The following is a 26,748-nucleotide window of genomic DNA, read 5'->3' on the forward strand; positions in this document are numbered from 1 at the left end:
CATAAATGAGGGTCATATTTCACCAGCTCGAAAATATGAATATATTCTGTTTGGGGGTATTTGCATAATTGACACAATTAATTTACATTAAGTGATCAATTAATGATTAGAGTTCTTTATTTAAATGTTAATGAGGTCACACTTGATATATCACCTGTAGGTTTTGGGAATTATAAACAATATAAAATATATGTTAATTTTGTTATTTAGCTTTGGATATCTATGGTCTTCTCTTGTAGGGTCTGCCAATGACTAGTAATGTTTTATTATACCAGTGCATACCACATTTTGAATTAATTAATTGACTTCTGTATGATGCAATTTTAGGATTTAACAAAAGCTTGATTTGTTATCCTTATAGAAAGGAATAAGGACAAAATGCTGAAGTTATGGGTAACTCAGGCAATATTGGACAGTAAGTTGGCCGCAGTATTGTAAAGTACTAAGTGACAAAAGGCAATATTGGACAGTAAGTTGGCCGCAGTATTGTAAAGTACTAAGTGACAAAAGGCAATATTGGACAGTAAGTTGGCCGCAGTATTGTAAAGTACTAAGTGACAAAAGGCAATATTGGACAGTAAGTTGGCCGCAGTATTGTAAAGTACTAAGTGACAAAAGGCAATATTGGACAGTAAGTTGGCCGCAGTATTGTAAAGTACTAAGTGACAAAAGGCAATATTGGACAGTAAGTTGGCCGCAGTATTGTAAAGTACTAAGTGACAAAAGGCAATATTGGACAGTAAGTTGGCCGCAGTATTGTAAAGTACTAAGTGACAAAAGGCAATATTGGACAGTAAGTTGGCCGCAGTATTGTAAAGTACTAAGTGACAAAAGCCAATATTGGACAGTAAGTTGGCCGCAGTATTGTAAAGTACTAAGTGACAAAAGGCAATATTGGACAGTAAGTTGGCCGCAGTATTGTAAAGTACTAAGTGACAAAAGGCAATATTGGACAGTAAGTTGGCCGCAGTATTGTAAAGTACTAAGTGACAAAAGGCAATATTGGACAGTAAGTTGGCCGCAGTATTGTAAAGTACTAAGTGACAAAAGGCAATATTGGACAGTAAGTTGGCCGCAGTATTGTAAAGTACTAAGTGACAAAAGGCAATATTGGACAGTAAGTTGGCCGCAGTATTGTAAAGTACTAAGTGACAAAAGGCAATATTGGACAGTAAGTTGGCCGCAGTATTGTAAAGTACTAAGTGACAAAAGGCAATATTGGACAGTAAGTTGGCCGCAGTATTGTAAAGTACTAAGTGACAAAAGGCAATATTGGACAGTAAGTTGGCCGCAGTATTGTAAAGTACTAAGTGACAAAAGGCAATATTGGACAGTAAGTTGGCCGCAGTATTGTAAAGTACTAAGTGACAAAAGGCAATATTGGACAGTAAGTTGGCCGCAGTATTGTAAAGTACTAAGTGACAAAAGGCAATATTGGACAGTAAGTTGGCCGCAGTATTGTAAAGTACTAAGTGACAAAAGGCAATATTGGACAGTAAGTTGGCCGCAGTATTGTAAAGTACTAAGTGACAAAAGGCAATATTGGACAGTAAGTTGGCCGCAGTATTGTAAAGTACTAAGTGACAAAAGCCAATATTGGACAGTAAGTTGGCCGCAGTATTGTAAAGTACTAAGTGACAAAAGGCAATATTGGACAGTAAGTTAATGGCTGCAGTATTGTAAAGTACTAAGTGACAAAAGGCAATATTGGACAGTAAGTTGGCCGCAGTATTGTAAAGTACTAAGTGACAAAAGCCAATATTGGACAGTAAGTTGGCCGCAGTATTGTAAAGTACTAAGTGACAAAAGGCAATATTGGACAGTAAGTTGGCCGCAGTATTGTAAAGTACTAAGTGACAAAAGGCAATATTGGACAGTAAGTTGGCCGCAGTATTGTAAAGTACTAAGTGACAAAAGGCAATATTGGACAGTAAGTTGGCCGCAGTATTGTAAAGTACTAAGTGAAAAAAGGCAATATTGGACAGTAAGTTGGCCGCAGTATTGTAAAGTACTAAGTGACAAAAGGCAATATTGGACAGTAAGTTGGCCGCAGTATTGTAAAGTACTAAGTGACAAAAGGCAATATTGGACAGTAAGTTGGCCGCAGTATTGTAAAGTACTAAGTGACAAAAGGCAATATTGGACAGTAAGTTGGCCGCAGTATTGTAAAGTACTAAGTGACAAAAGGCAATATTGGACAGTAAGTTGGCCGCAGTATTGTAAAGTACTAAGTGACAAAAGGCAATATTGGACAGTAAGTTGGCCGCAGTATTGTAAAGTACTAAGTGACAAAAGGCAATATTGGACAGTAAGTTGGCCGCAGTATTGTAAAGTACTAAGTGACAAAAGCCAATATTGGACAGTAAGTTGGCCGCAGTATTGTAAAGTACTAAGTGACAAAAGCCAATATTGGACAGTAAGTTGGCCGCAGTATTGTAAAGTACTAAGTGACAAAAGGCAATATTGGACAGTAAGTTGGCCGCAGTATTGTAAAGTACTAAGTGACAAAAGGCAATATTGGACAGTAAGTTGGCCGCAGTATTGTAAAGTACTAAGTGACAAAAGCCAATATTGGACAGTAAGTTGGCCGCAGTATTGTAAAGTACTAAGTGACAAAAGCCAATATTGGACAGTAAGTTGGCCGCAGTATTGTAAAGTACTAAGTGACAAAAGGCAATATTGGACAGTAAGTTGGCCGCAGTATTGTAAAGTACTAAGTGACAAAAGGCAATATTGGACAGTAAGTTGGCCGCAGTATTGTAAAGTACTAAGTGACAAAAGGCGATATTGGACAGTAAGTTGGCCGCAGTATTGTAAAGTACTAAGTGACAAAAGGCAATATTGGACAGTAAGTTGGCCGCAGTATTGTAAAGTACTAAGTGACAAAAGGCAATATTGGACAGTAAGTTGGCCGCAGTATTGTAAAGTACTAAGTGACAAACTGGTGGCCAGGGTTATATATGATATGTACACTTTTGAAAAGTTTTGTAATTTGGTATAAATGTAACAAGAGAAAATCTAGCAGTCAGACTGGGACTCGGAATATCTGACCACTAGACTGGGACTCGGAATATCTGACCACCAGACTAGGACTCGGAATATCTGACCACTAGACTGGGACTCGGAATATCTGACCACCAGACTGGGACTCGGAATATCTGACCACCAGACTGGGACTCGGAATATCAGACCACTAGACTGGGACTTGGAATATCTGACCACCAGACTGGGACTCGGAATATCTGACCACTAGACTGGGACTCGGAATATCAGATCACTAGACTGGGACTTGGAATATCTGACCACCAGACTGGGACTCGGAATATCTGACCACTAGACTGGGACTCGGAATATCTGACCACCAGACTGGGACTCGGAATATCTGACCACCAGACTGGGACTCGGAATATCTGACCACTAGACTGGGACTCGGAATATCTGACCACTAGACTGGGACTCGGAATATCTGACCACTAGACTGGGACTCGGAATATCTGACCACTAGACGAATGCTCTAGTGATAGAGCTACCTGGATGATCAACCCAGTTCAGTCCTGCCATACTCAATGACACACAAACCCTTGTACCACCACCTTGGATATTATGTTGGATGCCAAGTTTGTATCAGGACAGGAGAAAACAAAGCGATGAGACCAGGGCTCGAACCTAAAACCTCCAAACACTAGCCGGATGCTCTACTGATTGAGCTACCTGGTAATTCCACTACACAATACCCTTAAGACCAACAATGGCCTATACAGGAACCCAGAAAGACAATTTAAAAGAACTAAAGAAAACACTTATGACTGTGACATTTGTTTTGACAAGAATACCAGAAAACAAGTTACTTACTTTGATTTGTGGCCTCGGTAGATTGGGAATGACACACCAAACAGAATGTGAATCACATAGATATGATGGTCTTTAATGTGTTTATTTTCCTTCACTTGACCTGAACAAAATGCTTTAACACCATTTAATATAGGGAATGAATCCTCAAAAGTCACTGTGAAGCTTTATTTTCATAATTATTCACTATTTTACTCAATTGACCTTTAAAAAATCAATTTTCAGCATCTTCAGCAATAGTCCTGAAAGTATCATATTGTCTATCAACTTGAAGAACTTTGTCATTGTTTCTTTTGTCTTAAAACTACCTAGGTGTATTTCAGTCTGTGCAGACCTCTTTGAGAAGGCTCAACATTATACATGTATACCTCAAAGGTATCACCAAGATGGTTTTGTACAGGTTTTCATGTTTCTGATCAAACTCAAACCAGATGCACAGTTTCCTTACCAAAACTGGGTGTTTGATATTTTTTTCCAGTTTCAAATGTCAAGGTTATATTGCTATGAAAAGAAAATTTGAAAATTTGCTTCCATATATGACAATTGGAAGTATCCGTTAGCTGAGCAAGCTTAGTTCAAACTTTATGCATATCCTTCTTGTTTGATTGGGATGGCTAAAAGGTCCAAAAGTCAAAGGTCAAAGTTAAAGCTGTTCTAAATTGAAACTTTGGTTTGGTTCCATATTTGAAATTGCAGGTGACAACTCCACTTTTCTGGAAATGGGTTTTTTAGGTCATCTGACCCGAAGGGTCAGGATGACCTATTGTCATCATGCACCGTCCGTCGTCGTGCGCCGTGCGCCGTGCGCCGTCCGCCGTCCGCCGTGCGTAAACTTTTTATTCAAACGACTTCTTCTCAATAACCGGAAGGCCCAGGGTACTCATATTTGGCCTGTAGGTTGCTGGGATGGAGGGCTACCAAGTTTGTTCAAATGAATGACCTTGACCTTCATTCAAGGTCACAGGGGTCAAAAAGGCTAAAATCTTTAAACAACTTCTTCTCAAGAACCAGAAGGCCCAGGGTACTGATATTTGCCCTGTAGGATGCTGGGATGAAGGGCTACCAAGTTTGTTCAAATAAATGACCTTGATCTTCATTCAAGGTCACAGGGGTCAAATAGGCTAAAATCCTTTAAACAACTTCTTGTGAATAACTAAGAGGCCTAGAGACCTGATATTAGGCCTGTGGCATGCTGGGATGAAGGGCTACCAAGTTTGTTCAAATAAATGACCTTGACCTTCATTCAAGGTCACGAGGGTCAAAAAGGCTAAAATCTTTAAACAACTTCTTCTCAAGAACCAGAAGGCCCAGGGTACTGATATTTGGCCTGTAGGATGCTGGGATGAAGGGCTACCAAGTTTGTTCAAATAAATGACCTTGACCTTCATTCAAGGTCACAGGGGTCAAATAGGCTAAAATCCTTTAAACAACTTCTTGTGAATAACTAAGAGGCCTAGAGACCTGATATTAGGCCTGTGGCATGCTGGGATGAAGGGCTACCAAGTTTGTTCAAATAAATGACCTTGACCTTCATTCAAGGTCACGAGGGTCAAATAGGCTAAAATCTTTAAACGACTTCTTCTCAAGAACCAGAAGGCCCAGGGTACTGATATTGGGCCTGTGACATGCTTGGATGAAGGGCTACCAAGTTTGTTCAAATGAATGACCTTAACCCTCATTCAAGGTCACGGGGGTCAAAAAGGCTAAAATATTTAAATGACTTCTTCTCAAGAACCAGAATGCCCAGGGTACTGATATTTGGCCTGTAGGATGCTGGGATGAAGGGCTACCAAGTTTGTTCAAATAAATGACCTTGACCTTCATTCAAGGTCACAGGGGTCAAATAGGCTAAAATCATTTAAACAAATTCTTGTGAATAACTAAGAGGCCTAGAGACCTGATATTAGGCCTGTGGCATGCTGGGATAAAGGGCTACCAAGTTTGTTCAAATGAATGACCTTGATCTTCATTCAAGGTCACAGGGATCAAATAGGCTAAAATCTTTAAATGACTTCTTCTTAAGAACCAGAAGGCCCAGGGTACTGATATTGGGCATGTAGCATGCTAGGATGAAGGGCTACCAAGTTTGTTCAAATAAATGACCTTGACCTTCATTCAAGGTCACAGGGGTCAAATAGGCTAAAATCTTTTAATGACTTCTTCTCAAGAACTAGAAGGCCAAGGGTACTGATATTGGGCATGTAGCATGCTTGGATGAAAGGCTATCAAGTTTATTCAAATGAATGACCTTGATCTTCATTTAAGGTCACAGGCGGCAAATAGACTAAAATCTTTAAATGACTTCTTCTCAAGAACCAGAAGGCCCAGGGTACTGATATTGAGCATGTGGCATGCTGGTAGCATGCTGGGATGAAGGGCTACCAAGTTTGTTCAAATGAATTACCTTGACCTTCAATCAAGGTCACAGAGGTCAAATAGGCTAAAATCTTTAAACAACTATGTTGTATTGTACTAATAGTCAGATGACCGTTAAGGCCCATGGGCCTCTTGTTATTTTTGACTTCTATATAAGCAATTTTACTGTCTCACAAGTTAAGATGGAAGTTTTCTTGTTCTATGAGTTCTGTCTTCTTTGTTTCTGCACTGTTACAATCAGTAGTTTTGAGTTCGACCATGTGTGGATGCTCCCAGTGAAATTGGAGAGAAAAGAAGAATTCAGTGTTAGCCATCATGGTAGCACTGTATCCCATATCATGTGAAGACCAGAGGACAACTGATATTTCTCATAATCTGAAGATGCTTCTGTTTCGAGGATAACTGAATGACAATGCTCACTCTGAAAAACGAGAAAAAATTCAACGTCTTTCAATGAATCTAGATGTGATTAATGGTAATTAGAGTAAAAGCTTTGATGATGTTGGGTGTTGTGGTGACTTTGTGTCAATGTTCACATTCTAATGGTATTCATGTGTTTGTGATTTAATTACAATGGCCCAATCAATATCCATGTATAAACAAAACACCTATACAGATATAGTTTGAAAATGTCTGGGATATATATATATATATATAGATATTAAATAAGTAATTACAACACGTATACCACCAAGCTTATAAAATGGTGTGTTCCCGGGATTCCTGCTAGGTATTGATTACAAATAACTTTGTCATTTCAATTTTACCATAATAATAAATTATCTTGGAATTCAATTTTAAACATGTTATTATGGCGTGTAGTCTACACAGTAAAGTAAGTAAACCCGTGTGTAACCTCTGCCAGCAACACAAATAATTAAGTACGCATCAAATTTAATTTTTGGGGCCACAACGCCAGCCATCACCATGCCATGGAGCCAGATAGCCATCAGACGTACAGCTTTATCAAGAATGATGTCGGAAAATAAGATGCACTAAAATTGATGAGAAAGAAAACATCTCAAATTAGAACATTCTCACTTAAAATTTAGCTCATTATCTTAGCAACTATATTCAAATCAAAACATATGGACGATATATCTGAGTTAGTGGCAGGCCCCTGCACTGATAAAGGAGATAGTGGGTCTGGGAGATGGGGCCTCATAACTGAAATAAGATATTGTGTTGTGTATGTACATACTCTGTAAGATTTCCGTCTTGATTAAGAACTGGCAGTTAATAGCTCTTCATATCTTATTCTCATGCAGAATCTTAAAAAAAAAACTTTTTTACACTAGTTTTAGCTAAAATTTGGAAAAGATATGTGTTTAGATAATTGTATATTTTTCCATATTGTTTAATAAAATGTTCACGATTTTTAAATGCTAAAGCAGGCTTAATACATATGATAATTTGACTGAATATATATAAACATTAACGCAATATAACAAAATAATAAAATTGCCCCTGCTATTAATTTCTTAAACTTTCATGAATATTTTAATATTGCCAGAAAGAAGTATGGAAATGAGTTTGTAATTGGCGATTGAAATTGGAATTAACAAATGCCAAGCACGTCCACAATACACAAATATAAAAAATGACAATTCTATTTGGCTTTAAGTAAACATTGTATAACTGTCTAAGTGTGTTATGTTGACACAAACATACATGTGTTATGTTGACTCAAACATACATGTGTTATGTTGACTCAAACATACATGTGTTATGTTGACACAAACATACATGTGTTATGTTGACACAAACATACATGTGTTATGTTGACTCAAACATACATGTGTTATGTTGACTCAAACATACATGTGTTATGTTGACACAAACATACATGTGTTATTTTGACTCAAACATACATGTGTTATGTTGACTCAAACATACATGTGTTACCTTGACACAAACATACATGTGTTATCTTGACACAAACATACATGTGTTATGTTGACACAAACATACATGTGTTATCTTGACACAAACATACATGGTTATTTGTCAACAACATGTGTTATGTTGACTCAAACATACATGTGTTATGTTGACTCAAACATACATGTGTTATGTTGACACAAACATACATGTGTTATTTGACTCAAACATCAAACATACATGTGTTATGTTGACTCAAACATACATGTGTTATGTTGACACAAACATACATGTGTTATGTTGACTCAAACATACATGTGTTATGTTGACTCAAACATACATGTGTTATGTTGACACAAACATACATGTGTTATCTTGACTCAAACATACATGTGTTATGTTGACACAAACATACATGTGTTATCTTGACACAAACATACATGTGTTATGTTGACTCAAACATACATGTGTTATGTTGACTCAAACATACATGTGTTATGTTGACACAAACATACATGTGTTATGTTGACTCAAACATACATGTGTTATGTTGACTCAAACATACATGTGTTATCTTGACACAAACATACATGTGTTATCTTGACCCAAACATACATGTGTTATCTTGACACAAACATACATGTGTTATCTTGACACAAACATAGACACCAATATTGACAAAGACACCAGATATTTTGACAGAGATAGGCCACAGTAGACTTGCTGACTAAAGATGGTATGTTGACAGAGATAGGCCACAGTAGACATTCTGACTAAAGATGGTATGTTGACAGAGATAGGCCACAGTAGACATTCTGACTAAAGATGATATGTTGACAGAGATAGGCCACAGTAGACATTCTGACTAAAGATGATATGTTGACAGAGATAGACCACAGTAGACCTGCTGACTAAAGATGGTATGTTGACAGAGATAGGCCACAGTAGACATTCTGACTAAAGATGGTATGTTGACAGAGATAGGCCACAGTAGACATTCTGACTAAAGATGGTATGTTGACAGAGATAGGTCACGGCACGGTAGACATTCTGACTAAAGATGGTATGTTGACAGAGATAGGCCACAGTAGACATTTTGACTAAAGATGATATGTTGACAGAGATAGGCCACAGTAGACATTCTGACTAAAGATGGTATGTTGACAGAGATAGGCCACAGTAGACATTTTGACTAAAGATGATATGTTGACAGAGATAGGCCACAGTAGACATGCTGACTAAAGATGGTATGTTGACAGAGATAGGCCACAGTAGACATTCTGACTAAAGATGGTATGTTGACAGAGATAGGTCACGGCACGGTAGACATTCTGACTAAAGATGATATGTTGACAGAGATAGGCCACAGTAGACATTCTGACTAAAGATGGTATGTTGACAGAGATAGGCCACAGTAGACATTCTGACTAAAGATGGTATGTTGACAGAGATAGGCCACAGTAGACATTTTGACTAAAGATGATATGTTGACAGAGATAGGCCACAGTAGACATTCTGACTAAAGATGATATGTTGACAGAGATAGGCCACAGTAGACCCGATGAACCTGCTTTAGTGAGAGGATCGAGAGCTGGCTGATGAAATGACAATAAGATTGGGGAGACAGTCTATAAAGACATGTAGCCATGTCCATGGTAATTTGTAATAGGTAGTAGAGAAAGCAGTCCCCCAACACTCCAAATGTTTTTAAAATGAAACTCTTCACTCTTATTTGTCACGTCTTTTTATCGCCATGGAAATCAAAAATTCAATATATATGTAAATTTTGGTCTATAGGGTCATTTTGTAACTAATGTATTTTTAGAAAGAAACTTTTAATTGTGTAGGAATTTTTCTCTCTGCCTAAATGCCTGACTCCTTAATGTTTTTACATAGCTGAGAGGCTGCCTTAGTAACCAATTAGTGATCAATCTTGACTGTCACTACTAGATCGGGATTGCTTTAATTACTCTTGTACATGCAGTTCTTTCCCGGCTGTGTAGACATCCGGTAAATCCAACTATAGTCTATGTCATCCTGTAATAATCTGTCTGCATGTGGTCATTTCAATGCTGCAAAAATGAAAGGTTTAAATGTGAAAACTGCTGAAGTTAATCTATTTGAATGTATTGAAAGGTATTTTTTGTAAATATATGGATTGAAGTGTATATACGTCTATACAAAGTGTCTGTAATTATTCAAACAGTACATCCGACCTTCTGTGTTGAAACGCTAAGAACTAATTCCTCTTCTGTTTGAGCAAAATGTTCATACAGCTCCGCCCTACACATAAGTATAGTGTTTATTTGTCTATCCCAGAAATGTAGGGGAAAATTAATTGCTTTTTAAAATATCAAGCATGGTATTAATTTGATTATTATATGTTTTGGAGAAATCAGTATAAGGTTTTGACACATTATTCTACGTGTCATAATTATCATCTCTCCCACCATGTTCTGATTAGTGGAGAAAGCAGCTGCACAATCCAAATCAGACACATTTCTGAGGAGAACCCTGTATGTGCATGTTGATTGGTAAACATCATGGGGACTTGGATGTAATTAACGGGTGTAATGTGGCCCTGCCAGTGTATGCCACGACTCAGATACTATTCATAATCCTACCTACAATCAGATAAAATTGTAAAAATAAAAACCATTGCCATCATTCTTAGCATTTTGACAGGACTTGCCCTACTGGGTTTGATAAGGCTCTGGTATTAATGTAGGAAAACTCATCGAGGCTTAACCTTAATTTCCAGCTCCCAACTTTTCCCATTATCTTTGCATATGGTTTATGTATATATGAGAAAGAGAGAGAGAAAAAAGTTGAGTATTAACTGCATGGAATGTATTGAAATTACTTGTTGTATACTGTCAGGTAGCAGATAAGTAAAGATAAGACAAATCTTGACGATTTACAGTTGCCACGGTTATGTGGCCACCTAGCATTAGGGTCAGAGAACTGTTTGACTCATCATTGTACTTATAACTGTCACCATATTCCCTGATAAATACCATTTGCTAATGTTACCAGCAACAAGGAATTTTAAATGGAAGATTGTATGAAGGAATTAAGGCGCTGAATGGTTGTAAAATGGTTGGACATGTCCTGGTAAAAGAATAATAGAGTGTCTGGAGAAAAAAAACCCAACCAACAGTCAGTTGTCATAGTGAAAGACAGATTTTGGCTGACAGTATGGTTGAAAATATTGATGATGCATATAGCAGGAATAACATCAAAAAAACAGCATATTTTACATATGCATTTATTTGGTCACATGAGACAAATTAAAGTCTCAGTTGATAATTGCGGCCGGCTTTCATCGATATTTTTTGTCAAAAACCATGAGACAAAGAGACATGAATTTGTTCATTTAACGACTTTGACATCTATTCAAGGTCACAGAGGTCACATAGTCTTTAATCTTTAAACAGATTCTTAATTCTGATTAACTGAGAGACCATGAGATCTGATATTAGACTTCTAGCTTGCTGATTTAAATGGTATCAGGTATGTTTATACTGAATGACCTTGATCATCATTCAAGGTCACAGGTGAAATGGGTTTAAATCATAAAATAGCTATTTATTAAGTGAAAGGCCTAAAGAGCTGATATTGTATGCAGCATACCGTGATGAAGTGTTAGTAATTCTGTGATGATCCTGATATCCATTCAATATCACAAGGGCAAAAATGTTTTAAAACTTTTAAATAGCTTCATTTCATGTTCCAGAAACATGATTTTGACTAATTGCCTGTAATAATCAGAACTCAGGTGACCATGTTAAAGCCTATGTTCCTCTTGGAAGTGTAAAGATTATGAAATAATCTCTAGACATTGTGTTCAATCAAAGCCTATTAACCAAAACTTTCTGTAGGCTTTGTCATCAGATCAGGTACTAAGACACTGCCCCATATCTTACCAAATTCATTTTTACACTTGTGTCATCTGTCACGGTAAGACAATAATCACGCGTAGTTTATAGCAAAATATGATCAATGTACAGAGAAAAAACGTAATTACCGTTTTTGTTAATGTGATTCGGGAAGTGAACAATAGAGTTCATATCTTATCACCAACAATGGGAGTGTTTGACAGAGGTCATCGGGTAGGTTTTTGTATTAGATAAACTATACAAGACAGTGTTTGATAGGGTGTTCATTAGGTCTAGTGGAAATATAGGCTTTAACTAGGAAATATTGAAATGTGAGAGGAAAATAAAAGGATTTTTAGCCCACCATCATCAGATGGTGGGCTATTTAAATCGCCTTTCGCCCGTGGTCCGTCTTCCGTCCGTCCGTCCGTCCGTCCGTCCCTCCCTCCCTCCCTCCGTCCGTCCGTCCGTCCGTCCCTCCCTCCCTCCGTCCGTTAACAATTCTTGTTACCACTATTTCTCAGAAAGTACTGAAGGGATCTTTCTCAAATTTCATATGTAGGTTCCCTTATGGCCCTAGTTGTGCATATTGCATTTTGGAACTGATCAATCAACAAGATGGCTGCCAGGCGGCCATCTTGGATTTTGGTAGTTAAAGTTTGTTACCGCTATTTTTCAAAAAGTACAGAAGGGATCTTTCTCAAATTTTATATGTATGTTCCCCTTGGACCCTTGTTGTGCATATTGCATTTTGGGACCGATCAGTCAATAAGATGGCCGACAGGAGGCCATCTTGGATTTTGGTAGTTCAAGTTTGTTACCGCTATTTCTCAAAAAGTACTGAAGGGATCTTTCTCAAATTTCATATGTAGGTTCCCCTAGGACCCTAGTTGTGCATATTGCATTTTGGGACCGATCAGTCAACAATATGGCCGACAGGCGGCCATCTTAGATTTTGGTAGTAAAATTTTGTTACCGCTATTTCTCAAAAAGTACTGAAGGGATCTTTCTCAAATTTCATATGTAGGTTCCCCTAGGATCCTAGTTGTACATGTTGTATTTTGGGACCAATCGGTCAACAATATGGCCGGCAGGCGGCCATCCTGGATTTTGATAGTTAAAAATTGTTACAGCTATTTCTCTGAAAGTACTGAAGGGATCTTTCTCAAATTTCATATGTAGGTTCCCCTAGGACCCTAGTTGTGCATATTGCATTTTGGGACCGATCAGTCAATAAGATGGCCGACAGGAGGCCATCTTGGATTTTGGTAGTTCAAGGTTTTTATTGCTATTTCTCTGAAAGTATTGAAGGGGTCTGTCTCAAATTTCATATGTAGGTACCCCTAGGTCCCTAGTTGTGCATATTGCATTTTGTAACTAATAGGTCAACAAGATGGCTGCCCAGTCGCCATCTTGGATTTCATCGTTGAAGTTTTTTACCACTCTTTCTTAGAAAGTACTATAGCAATCTATCTCAAATTTTATATGTAGTGTGTTTGAAAAAGTTTGAAAAGGAGGGAAAAGATCCCTCTTTCCATTGTCAGACATAGATCATTCTTTGGTGGGCGCCAAGATCCCTCTGGGATCTCTTGTTTAAAATCATTTTTTGTTTTTTCTCTCTTATGTTAGAGAGGATTTAAACTGTTTCGGCATTGATATTTAATTCAATCAATATTTCTGGTGCATTTTCAAGCATTTTTGAATAATAATTTTCATTTGTTCTTACGCTATATCTGACTTTCTGATTGGCAGAATCTTTTTCTTAATTCATATACATGAAGAAAAAATAAGAGAATGGCATGAAAACCCGTCGTTATCATGACATCACAATAGAGATGTTGATGTTGCGTACTGATTTATAAAAAATAATCCCTTGGAAAACAAATGGAATCGTACCTTTAAACATATTTTACATTATCAAGTTGTCTGAAAAATTAATTATATATATTGATGTAACTATTTTTTAACTTCATCGGGTTTTGAAATAAATGCTATAACAAACTTTTATGAGAATCCAGGTAGCGGATTCACTCAAACAAAATTTGTTTCATACCCCGATGCAGTTAAAAAATAGTGGCATCAATGCTAAGTAATTTTAATGATAATTAAGTTTTCTTGCTTTAGATTACAAAAAACGTCCTCATAACTGTGTACATAGCAGCAGGGCTTTTGTTTTTCATGTGGAGCACTAAACTCTTTTTGCAGGGATGTCTGGTTTCTGTAAGAATTTCAAGGTCACACCAAACAGTGACAGAGGTCAAGAGATAGTTTAGGAGGTCTGTTACATAAACGTGGTACAAATAAGTATTACATACTAGGTGTTTGTAAAATTAGACCTATATATGTATGTGATGTTGAGAAATCAGCTCTCCATTTCTGTATACATACATGATATAATGTCACAAATTAGCCAGGCTTGCAGGAAAATGTAATGTTGAGATATCATTGCTCACTTGGTGACCTTCACCCAGCTTTGTTCTAACTCGTATCCATAGAGCGCCTGTTGCAAATCTTACTATATATGATGATTTTTGACCTTTTGAGCCTGATTTCAATCGGTCCTTTAATTAAGCATTATTGTGATGTTAATGAAATTATAAGCTGACCTTGTAAATGTGTATATTGACCAAACAGTATTTCTTCAAATTATTGATATCCTAAGCACTTATTGTGATGTGTATTGGCGGTAATTATGACCACCGATGATCGATATGTGAGGCTTGAGGTGATCACTCACAACTCTGGACATCTACTGACTATAATATGCTTGATTTCACCTTCAATGATCAAAGAAAAATATAGTTTCAATGTTAATTTGTAAAGGTAATGTGAATTAGCCTGCTTAAATATCAAATTGTTGTCCGATAAAAAAACCCCATAACATTTAATTGGTACTCCAATTTATTGTAACAGCTCAAGGAGAGGACAAAATTTAGCTACCAGACTGGGGCTTGAAACCAAGACCTCCAAACACTAGCCAGATGGTCTACCAATTGAGCTACCTGGTCACCGATTTTTGACCCAGTTCAATCCCACTGCATTATAAAAACAAAGATATAGTTTTAACATTTAGAATGGTACATGTATTACACAATTATAAAGTTTGTCAGGGGTTTTTCTCTAAATGTTTTTCATTTTTCTACTAAAACTGCGGTGGTCAAGTGGTTAAGATGTCCCAACATATTGCCACAAGCCCTCTGGGTCAAAAGTTTGTATCCCATATGTGGGGCAAATGCCAGGAAGTTACTGCTGGGCGGAGGTTTTTTTCAGGGTACTCCAGCTTTCCTCCAACTATGGCAACAATGCCTGGCATTGATAGCATACTAAACCCAATCAAATTTATTTCTACCATTGAAATCTTAACATCACAAGAAAACAACTTTTGTTTTCTTTCTGGAAATAAACATATTTGCTTTAATCTTTACAGTTACTGCTTGTCAAAGAGTTTATTTTTAATTGTTGTCAAACTAATTAAGTAGAAAGAAATATCAACTTTGTAGATACTGGGGTTTATCTGCATGCTGGTACAGTAGTTAACTAGTGTTTAAAGCACACTAATACAATTAGTACAACTCGAATATCCCAACACTTTTAATGGGTCCGCATGAATAATCTCACTGATGAAAACATATCTCAGCAGGAAAAAAAGTTAAAAGCTCCACCAAGCATGACCTACTCTGATCAATATAAGAAATTTAGTTTGACCCCAGGCAGAAACTGTACTTTTAACTTTTCATTCATATCATATTGTAGACAACATATGCCTACTACTCATTGACAAACATACCTGCCATCCCGATTCATTGAGCATTGTAATGTACATATCTAAATACCTGGATACATATAATACACCTTATTTGCCGTAATAAGCGTCCCTCCCCTTATAAACGCCCCTCCCCTTTTCTGGAGAAAAGTTGAAGTTGCATATATAAACGCCTCAATTACATTGATTTAACAACATATGATGCCTCTAACATCAGCATTGTATCCCGTATTACATAAACTTATGAGTCTTTTACATGTGAATCATGAAATAATAATTTGTCTTACACGAAAAAGGCATATGAATGTTTACTGTAACAGCTAGATTAATGTACCATGAGTACAGATATATTTAAAATATGGCTGACTTTTGCATCCACAACTTACAGTTTGGTTCAATTAATAAGGGCCCCCTTTTTAGGTCACCTTAGATGAAGTCTCAAGTGACCTATTCTAATCGACTTCGTCGTAGTCCGTCGTATGTCCGTAAACAATTTACATTTTCGACTTCTTCTCCAAAACTGCTGCAGCAATTTCAATGAAATTTTTCACGAACCTTCTAAGGCATAATGCCAATCAAAATTGTGAATTATTTGGTCCCCACATCCCAGGGGGCTGCGGGAGGGGCCAAAAGGGATAAAATTGAGTAAAATTTTAAAAATCTTCTTCCCTACTCACAGATGTGGTAGAATCAAATACTCTTCATAGATAGAAAGGTCTTAAGGTCCTTTACAAAAATTGTGAATTGTATGACCTTGGGGTCTCTAGTTTCCCCCTGGGGAGGAGGTTAAGTTTACTAGTTGGGAAAACACATTTTTGAGCATTATTTGGTGATTTGCAATAGGAAATGAGTCAAATGTTGTCAAAATTATCAGTATGAGATGGCCATTTAATCCTATTAACAAATTTTCTATGACGGGTCAAAAGGGGTCAAATAGGCTAAAACTTCAAAAATCTTCTTCTGAAATTCTGGAAATGGTAGAATCAAATACTTTTCATAAATAGAAAGGTCTTAAGGTCCTTTACAAAATTTTTGAATTATATGACCCTGGGGTCTCAGGTTTCCCCCTGGGGAGGGGGTCAAGTTTACTATAGTTTATATAGGAAAAACACATTAATGAGCATTTCTTGCTCAAATTTCATAGGAAATGAGTCAAACTTGGTCAGATTTATTAGCCTGAGATAGCATTTTAATATCATATCCACATTGGTCCTGGCCGACCCCCTGGGGGCAGAGGGGTGGGGCTAAAAAAGGGTCAAATAGGCTAAAACTTCAAAAATCTTCTAAAATTCTGGAAATAGTAGAATCAAACAATTATAGATGGAAAGGTCTTAAGGTGTTTTATAAAAATTGTGAATTATATGACCTTGGGGTCTCACATTACCCCCTGGGGAGGGGTCAAGTTTACTTTAATAAGTTTATATAGGAAAAACATATTTGTGAACATTATTTGCCCAATTTTCATAGGAAATTAGTCAAACTTGATAAGAATTATTAGCCTAAGATACAGCATTTTAACATCCATATCCGTCCTCGATGACCCCCTGGGGGACCAAAGGGGCAGGACCAAACAGGGTCAAAATGATTAAAATTTCAAAAAATACCTCTAAGTTCACAGGTTTGATGGAAGCAAATACTCTTCATAGTCTAAAAAGTCAAATTTATAAATCACTGACCAACTTCAAGGCCAAGCATATAGTGTTTGTATGTCTTTAATTTGTTTCATTATTTGTTTCATTATATATTCTAACTCAGGTGACCATTAAGGCCCATGGGCCTCTTGTTTACAATTATTCAAGCGCCTTGGGTGCTAATTATAGCGAATACAGTATATATATACCGTATCTGTACCCACCATTTAGGTAATGTATATATCTATATACCTGTACCCACCATCCAGGTAATGTATATATTAATATACCTGTACCCACCATCCAGGTAATGTAGATATCTATATACCTGTACCCACCATCCAATTAATGTAGAAATTATATACCTGTACCCTGCCATCCAAGTAATGTAGATATCAGATACGTGTACCCTGCCATCCAGGTAATGTAGATATCTAAATACCTATACCCACAATCCTAGTAATGTAGATATCTATATATACCTGTACCCACAATTCAGGTAATGTATATATATATATATATATATATATATATATATATCTGTACCCACCATCCAGGTAATGTATATATCTATATACCTGTATCAACCATCCAAGTAATGTAGATATCTATATACCTGTACCCACCATCCAGATAATATACCCACCATCCAGGTAATGTAGATATCTATATACCTGTACCCACTATCCAGGTAATATAGATATTTATATACCTGTACCCACAATTCAATTAATGTAGATATCTTTTTACCTGTAACCACCATCCAAGTAATGTAGATATCTATATACCTGTACCCAACATCCAGGTAATGAAGATATCTATATACATGTACCCACCATCCAGGTAATATAGATATCTTTTTACCTGTACCCACCATCCATGTAATGTAGATATCTATATACCTGTACCCACCATACAGGTAATGTAGATATCAATATACCTGTACCCACCATCCAGATAATGTAGATATCTATACACCTGCATGTACCCACCATCCAAGTAATGTAGATATCTATTTACCTGTACCCACCATCCAGGTAATGTAGATATCCATATACCTGTACCCACCATCCAGGTAATGTAGATATCCATATACCTGTACCCACCATCCAGGTAATGTAGATATCTATATACCTGCACCCACAATCCAGGTAATGTAGATATTTACATACTTGCACCCACCATCCAGGTAATGTAGATATACCTGTACTCACCATCCAGGTAATGTAGATATCTACATACCTGTACCCACCATCCAGGTAATGTAGATATCTATATACCTGTACCCACCATCCAGGTAATGTTGATATATCTATATACCAATACCCACCAACCAGGTAATGTTATATATATTTATATACCTGTACCTATCATCAAGGTATTGTTAATCACTACAGGTATATTTAGTTGTCATACAGGTATTTCAGTTTCACCTGCCTTGCTATTGTTAAGACTGACTATGCTTCATGTTTTAGTTAATGATTTTGTCAACACAAGGAGAATTTTTAACAAACATCTATTTGACATGATCTTAAAAGTGTAGATTGTATGAAACAGGATCTAAAAGATCCAGGAAGTGAAATGAATCTGCCCCAAGACCTGTTTACCTAGCTCGGTACCTTTCTATCCATAGCTCCAATTATCAATCAAATTACCTTTGCTAATGACAGCTATATTATAAACTGGATTCCCTTTTACTAATTAAATTTTTTTAAGAAGAAAAAATATCCAATTAGTTGTTATTTTCAAGCAAATAAGGTATGAGGACAGCAAAAACTATTACAGGGTATCAGATGAACAGACATCAGAGGAGCCCCAGTTCATATGGTTATATCCAGATGGCACGGTGTCAATTGACCGTTCTGGATATATAACCTATTAATCTGTTTCAGCCAGAGTTATCTTCCCATGCTTATTGTTCCTCTAGTTTTATACCAATTTACGTTTATAAATGCTAAAATTTTCAATATTTGTGACCTTTTACTTTTATTTCATCATGTGTGAAATTAAAAAGTGTTATTACTGTTTGATATCTTCTACCTGTATCAAACTAATGTTCTACCTACCACCTGTCTTATGTAAGGATGTATATCTACCAATGGTCGACATATCAAAGACAGAAAAAAAGTCATGTCAGATATTGAAGGTGGGCCAACTATAGCTAATTGTATGGAATCAATATTGTAATTATGCATGCAAACTTGTAAATTTAATTTACATTATTGCACACTTAATAACAAATACCGACCTATGTCTCCAGATACACAAGTCTTATAGCAATTAAACACAGCATTGTCGTGATAAAAAACTTTTTGAATTTATTAAAATGTCCTTTATCAAGTTCATCAAAAAGTTATATACAAATTATATATTTCAACATCACCTAGCTGGCAGGATGAAGGGTAAAAATATTCTTAAAATGCTATAAAATGTTTTATAAATAATTTGTTATTAAAAATAGAAATGATACATAAATTAAAATCGCACCTGATAGAACTTTGTTATGGCTGTACCTATGTAGGATGCGAGACTATAGAAAACTATGCTAATTTTTAATGCTCCAATGCACAGTAATGTTGGAATTTTTAATGACGATAGAAAAAAGAGCTGATTTGATTTCTACTGGATATTTACCATCATTATGAACACATAGTTTTGGGTCATGGTTCAAAGCCCATACTTAGTTTAAAAAGCAATTTACTCACGATTATGAACCCAGAAAAATTCCGTGGTTCCTGATGTGAACTTTAGATGGCTGATAAGATCGTGTAGAAATGTGAGTGTGGTGATGTTTAATCAAATTAAGAATTTTGAATTAAAAACAGCAGGCTATAGGTAGACACTTGTTGATGTTTCCTTGGTCAGCTGTCTGTGACTATAGATTTGTCCACAGGCCCCATACAGGTTAGGTATCGATGTCTTACATACTTCATTCATCCCAATCCTGTCTTAACGGGTCATGGTAGTCTAGTGGTTAAGGTATCTTTCTCTCCACATGTCAGAAAGATTTGTCCAGCCAAACTATCTGTACAGGGTACATGTTTATTACACTAAAAAAACAACCTTATTGTAACATCATAATGGTTATATGACGTTTCAAGCATTATGACGTCATTTAAATGGCTGACTCAAAATTCAGATTTGGGAGCAGAAAACATACTATTTTACGTAAATGAGTTCCTATAAATGGTGACGTTAAGAGAGTTATACAGAGTATAAAAGATATAGGACTGATCTACTTCATAGTCATTAGGTTTAACTCCAGGCTCTGAAGAGTCCAGTAACACCTTGGGTAGAATATCCCTTCAAAACCTGATTTAGTAACACTTCGGGTAAAATATTCTGAATTCCCATACCTTCACATAAAAAAGTCTTATATTCTGCCACAAGACTATAAGTTCTTGGCATCTGTGTCAGTTATATAGCTTTTGCATTTGGTTTGGTTTTATTAGCTTACTGTCCTATTAACAAGATCATGTAAGGACGTGCCAGGTTTTTTGGTGGAGTTAAGCCAGAGTACCCGGAGAAAAACTACCAACCAGTACCTGGCAACTGCCCCACATGGGATTCTCACTCACAACTTAGACATGGAGAGCTTGTTGTAATATGTCGAGACATCTTAACCACTCAGCCACTGTGTCTCCTTGTTGGAAAGGTATCCATTGTAATACCAGGAGTCCCTATGTGGACAGCTGAGTGGTTAAGGTTTCTGTCATCATACCTTTCTAATTCTGTCCCTGTTGGGCACATGCTATGTCCCACATTTGATAGTTTCTTAGGTACAGGTGGGTTTTTCTTTGGCTACTTTGTCCTTTTCCACCATTAATATCTTGCTCATCCTTAAATATCCTTAGCTATCAAAAGTATGTAATCGAACCACACTAATATTTAGAGAAATAATGGCAGATTCTAACTTGAGATATACCAACTTTCGAATTAAATCTAGATCTGATTAATTTGGTATCGGTGAAAAAAACTTTCATTTTAATGAATTAACTGAAAATGAAATCTAAAAGTGATTGGATGAGGTAAAAATATCTACTATGGTAAACTGCAGTTGATTAAAAACACCGAAGCATTTTCATAGAGCCAGTGTATGTATGTTTATGTGTGTAGGGAGACAGGGGGAGTGTGAATGTGGAGTTTTATTATTTCAGTGCTAGTGAACTGATTTTTGTGTGTCTCTGGGGTAAATACATCTCGGACCTGAACGGACATCTTAACTACAGTTATGTGCCGAAACAGTTTACAGTCCCCTTGAAACACGATTATCCTAGGAGGCAAATATGCATGTGACGAGTGGGTTGAGAGAGAAGGATTCCATTTACCTACATAAATATTTAATTAAGTCCAAATTTGATGTTAAATTATATGACCTATGAGGGAGAGAGAATCACTTTTCCAGGCTTTTGTATGACATCAACTAAATTTTTTTAACACTGTCGTGGTGTATTTGCAGTTTCTGCATGATTAACTTGACATTTTTTTCCGCTTACCACGCGACACAATACCCTGGTGTACAATGATATAAGTGCGAACTGTTAGAGAAAGTTTTTTGTTTTTCAAAGTCTAGTCTGTTTTTCCCTATATCAGACTAATCACTCGATATTGAGTTTTACCCACTCTTGGCTATACCTATATCTGATGTTAATAAATCTTACGGAGGCGGGGCAGGCGTCACTTTTTGTGAAAGCCTTTTATTGCTCTATACAACCTGGAATGCCCTATGGTTTTAGTTTTAATTTGTGTTTATGTAATCACACAAAAAATAGCATGTCTGTTTTACTATGGGGATATGGTGACAATGAAAATGACTGTGGTACCGACAACAGGAGAGGGTGCAGTTTTATTTTGGCAAACGATACCTGGTACTTGTGGACGATAGATTTGTACAACAAACTAAAGATTTTGTCTTAACTGTTTTGAAATTAAAACAAGGTATTCACGTAATGCAGTAGACTTGTTAATCATTGTCTGGCTATATAACAAGGCTATATGATGATGATACTGCAGATGAAATGGTGGTCATATATACAGGCATTATTACACATGACATCTGCATGACATCTCTACAAATAGTCCTCAGTTTTATCATTTATACATATTAAACCAACTTTGATGTAATTGATATGAGCAGGTGTACTTAGAATTTATTTGGAAGGATAAAACTTTTGATTGCAAATATTTATGGTCCTATGAAATGTTATATTTATAGTTTTTAATTAGAGCTACATCTTCGTTTTTTAAGAACAATGGAAAGTCATATATCCTTCATTAAAATTAAAAGACGTGATAGTAAAGCAAATGACATGCCAAAAAAGCTTATCATTTGTCTAGGATTTTATCAAAAGCTTACAAGGTAGACAAAAGGTTGATCATGCTACCATATATGGACATTGGTACCTATCGCCATGACAACCTTTATGTAACAACTTTATATAGGGGTATCAGTGCTTTTCTACCTACCTGCACCCAAAAAACCAATTAGTTAAGAAATATCTTTAACAACCCTTTCCCTAAACATTCACAGATGTGTAAATTATAAATGTAGGAACGACAGCTTTAGATAGAATGCCATTATTAACAACTAATTGCCAGGTTGTTGTAATCAGAATCTGTCAGATTTGGAATGAATTCCATGGCTGTTCTACAGTAAAGGTGATGGTAATGGTCTCATTGTCATGGAAACTATACATTTTTCAAACCAATAAGATTTAATTCTACTGACATTTAAAAAAAATATATGATGGTCATCACCTGTATGTGAATAAATATTTAAGGTAAGTCAGTGTTGAAGGTCTATATTGGTAGATGCTATATGCTCGTGTCACAATATTTTTGTTATTTTCCATACAATTTATAGATCTTATAGGTAGACAAAAATGAACCATTTTCAGAAGAATTACATTGTGTATATCCATAAGAACGGTCTGGGCCATATGATTAATTCAACAGATTAACCACTACACTTCTAAGTCCCTCCTAAACCCCATGCAGATTGGACAAAAGTTTAAATGCTAAAAGAGAGATGGCAAAAATCTGTAGGGTAAAAGAAAAATGGCAAATTTTTTAATATATATGATAAAAAAGATGGTAAAAGTCTGTACGGTAAAAAAAGATATCAAAAATCTGTATGGTAAAAGAAAAATGGCAAAAGTTTGTATGGTAAAAATGAAAGAAGGCAAAAGTTTGTATGGTAAAAAAGAAAGAAGGTAAAGTTTGTATGGTAAAAAAGAAAGAAGGCAAAAGTTTGTATGGTAAAAAAGAAAGAGGGCAAAGGTTTGTATGGTAAAAGAGAGATGGCAAAAGTCTGTATGGTAAAAGAAAGATAGCAAAAGTTAACTAGATACAAGAAAAGGCAGAAGTCTTACTATAGATCGATAAAGACTTTTAGAAGCATTTTAACTGGTGTGACAATCCTGGATTGATTAATCTCATACTTTTAGATATTATGGAATACAATGAAAGCAATGTAGGAATGTTACATTGGAAGATTAAATAAAACTGTCTTAATCCACACTTTATATAGGTATCTTCAAATACAAAGAAATTAATAAAGTAAAAATTATAATGAGCAAAAATCAGCGGTGTACAAGTCTAGACTATCTCTTGGTGAGGTAATAAAAATCTGATTCTGATGTCCAGTTCACTTACTTACACAATAGACAAAATATGTTTTTGAAGGTAGGTTGTAAAAATAATCTCCAAGACATCAAACTTGTAGACTTGTAATTTAGTGTTTGACGTTTATCTTAGGATCTGATTCCATCGCTTTGCAACATTTGGATATTATCTTCTCCAAATGCTGAGAAATGAATATTACATGTATTTATATCAGTAGATAAACCAAGCTGCTAATTAAAGAGAAAGATCATTAATCGGTATGCATTTTACTTCGTACATTACAAAGATATTATGAGGAAACCATCTGTAATTCTCTCTTTGATGTTGCGTAAGCCATATTAGATTCTTGGTGGTCTAACATATTTCTACATCAGTCCATTGTTGGCGAGGTCTTGGTTCAAACCTCGATGCTGATATGAGAATATTTTTAGCATTCCTCTTTCATAATGAACATGCTAATTAACAGAGACGGATTGTGGAAATCTTCAGAGAGAAGATAGAAATGTATTTTCTTACAAAATGAATACTTCGTGTGATGTGACTTAACTGAACAGGAATTCCATGTGCTGCATCCATTTTTTATTGCGACTGATTGTAATTATGTGGTGTTTGTGTTTATTGCAATAAGTATGTGTGGTCTTAGACTAATTACTAAAGCCTGTATTGCTAACGTTATCTCATGTAATGCTTTTATTTCTGTCCTATTACGCATTTTTGTATGTAAATTAAATAGCCGCCATATTTTCCTTGTGGAATTGATGTTGCAAATTATGGATTGTTTGCAATATGGAAAATACATGCAGATTGCCTGAGCTTAGATGTATTTCCCTCCCATACATATCATTACTGCAAACAAGGAGTCGTAATTAAGGTGCCTATCTTTGATTTGTCCGCATCTGATAAAATTGCCAATATTGTAAGCTCAGGCATTGAACCTTGCTGGAATCCATTATAGATAAAAGATCGAGAGAGAAAATAAAAACAGAGACTTGAATAGCATTTCCATATATCTAATGTTGTGTGTGCATAGGATTTTTAATATTAATGATATGTAAGCTATCTGACTGCGTAATATCGCACACTAATTAGTAATCGTGCCGATATTGATGTATCTATACCACTTCAGGGCCAGCTTCCAGTAACTCTACATCCTGTAGTTACCAGCAGGATAATCACCGCTGAAGCTTATTACAGTGACGCATGCTTTCTCGGACCATACTCCAGGTATTTATTGACAAAAAACATTTAATGCACCCTGACTCCTTTGTTTGTTTGTTTTTTTTTTTTCTATATTGCATATCACTGATCCTCTAATAATTATTGTAGTGGTGTGTTATTGTTTATTATTTACACAAAAATCAATTACACATGAGACTCTCTAAAAAGACAATGATGAGAGAAATTTACTGACGTTTTATTGTCTCTCTTTTTATCTGTTTTCATTTCATTATTACATTATTAATACAAGTGTGCTGTATCAATACTATTGCTTTTTTTTGTAATTTTCATGTAAACCTTTTAAAATCTGAGATATCTCATATTTCTGAATTATTTGTTAAGGATAGTTGACATTCATTCTTACCCTATTTTTATACCTGTATTTTTTATTATCATCTATATAACTTGTAAGTTAAAATTTCAAATAAATCCTTTCTGATTGTTTTTATTAACACAAAATGGCAAAATGAGAGTTCAAAATCCATCTAGACTTTAAAGTGCATATTAGCAAAAATATTAATACACATTAGCAGAGCAATATAATATATAACACCTTGAGAGCTGGAAAGTACATCTGTGAACACTTTAAGCCTGAGACTACAGACAATTGTGGCTGATTTAGGCTAAGCTTATATTGTAAATGAATTCATAATCGTTGGTGAAGACGATCAATACTTAAATAAGAAGTCTTTGGCAGATGTTATGCCAGTCCAATTGTTTTTTCGAGGTACCCAGTCAGACTGGTTTTATATTAAATAATGACTTCCTCGCCTGTACAGCTTCGCTATACATATTCTTGTTTATCTTGTCTGCTTGTAATGGTGGTGTAATTCATGTGTGAGCACTTTTTATGGCATATATCTGTATAAATTGAGAAAGATGTATATTCCAAAGGCAAAAAATGAAGTTTATCATAGATTGAAATGAAATTTGAATATTGAATTATCACAATTCCTGAGCTTCAGTAGCATGGAACCCCTTCATATTTAATCCTATCTTTAGTTTGAGATGGGCATTTCCATGACAACCAATGTGGAGTGGAGACAGGGGAGATAATTTCTATCAATACTGTTTTATACAGATTTAATTCAGTTTTGAAAAATATTGAATAAAGGTTGTATAAATGGATAGACTTCAAATTTAGTTTGAAACTATGTTTTTGAGCAGTGACCTTCCAAATAAATTTATTAAGAGAGGCAGCTCTGACAAAGGTACCAATAGGGTGCTTACAAAGGTAATCAAGGGAGATTATTTTATAAAATGATATCAATTGAAAGAAAATAAGATTATACAGAAAAAAAAATAGGTGAATCAGATGAGCAGCTAATGGTAAGCATCCTGAACTTATAATGAATCTTAATTCATGTGTTTGTAGATTGAATACACCATAGATAATAATTAATGTTTGGTCCTTAGGAGCATGTAGATTGAATACACCATAGATAATAAATAATGTTTGGTCCTTAGTAGCATGTAGATTGAATACACCATAGATAATAATTAATGTTTGGTCCTTAGTAGCATGTAG

At 35.8% G+C, this 26,748-nt stretch overlaps 1 protein-coding gene across 2 annotated transcripts in view; it reads left to right on the forward strand.

Moving 5' to 3' along the window:
• Positions 1 to 26,748, forward strand: part of LOC138316208 (zinc finger homeobox protein 4-like) — a 325,938-nt gene that overhangs the window by 119,034 nt on the left and 180,156 nt on the right. For both annotated transcript variants that reach the window (XM_069257789.1, XM_069257790.1), the window contains one exon: positions 25,129 to 25,226. The gene's annotated coding sequence lies outside the window, so the exon portion shown is untranslated. The remainder of the gene's footprint in view (positions 1 to 25,128; positions 25,227 to 26,748) is intronic.

Source organism: Argopecten irradians, chromosome 2, assembly GCF_041381155.1.
Source record: "Argopecten irradians isolate NY chromosome 2, Ai_NY, whole genome shotgun sequence".
Classification (NCBI taxonomy): Eukaryota; Metazoa; Mollusca; class Bivalvia; order Pectinida; family Pectinidae; genus Argopecten; species Argopecten irradians.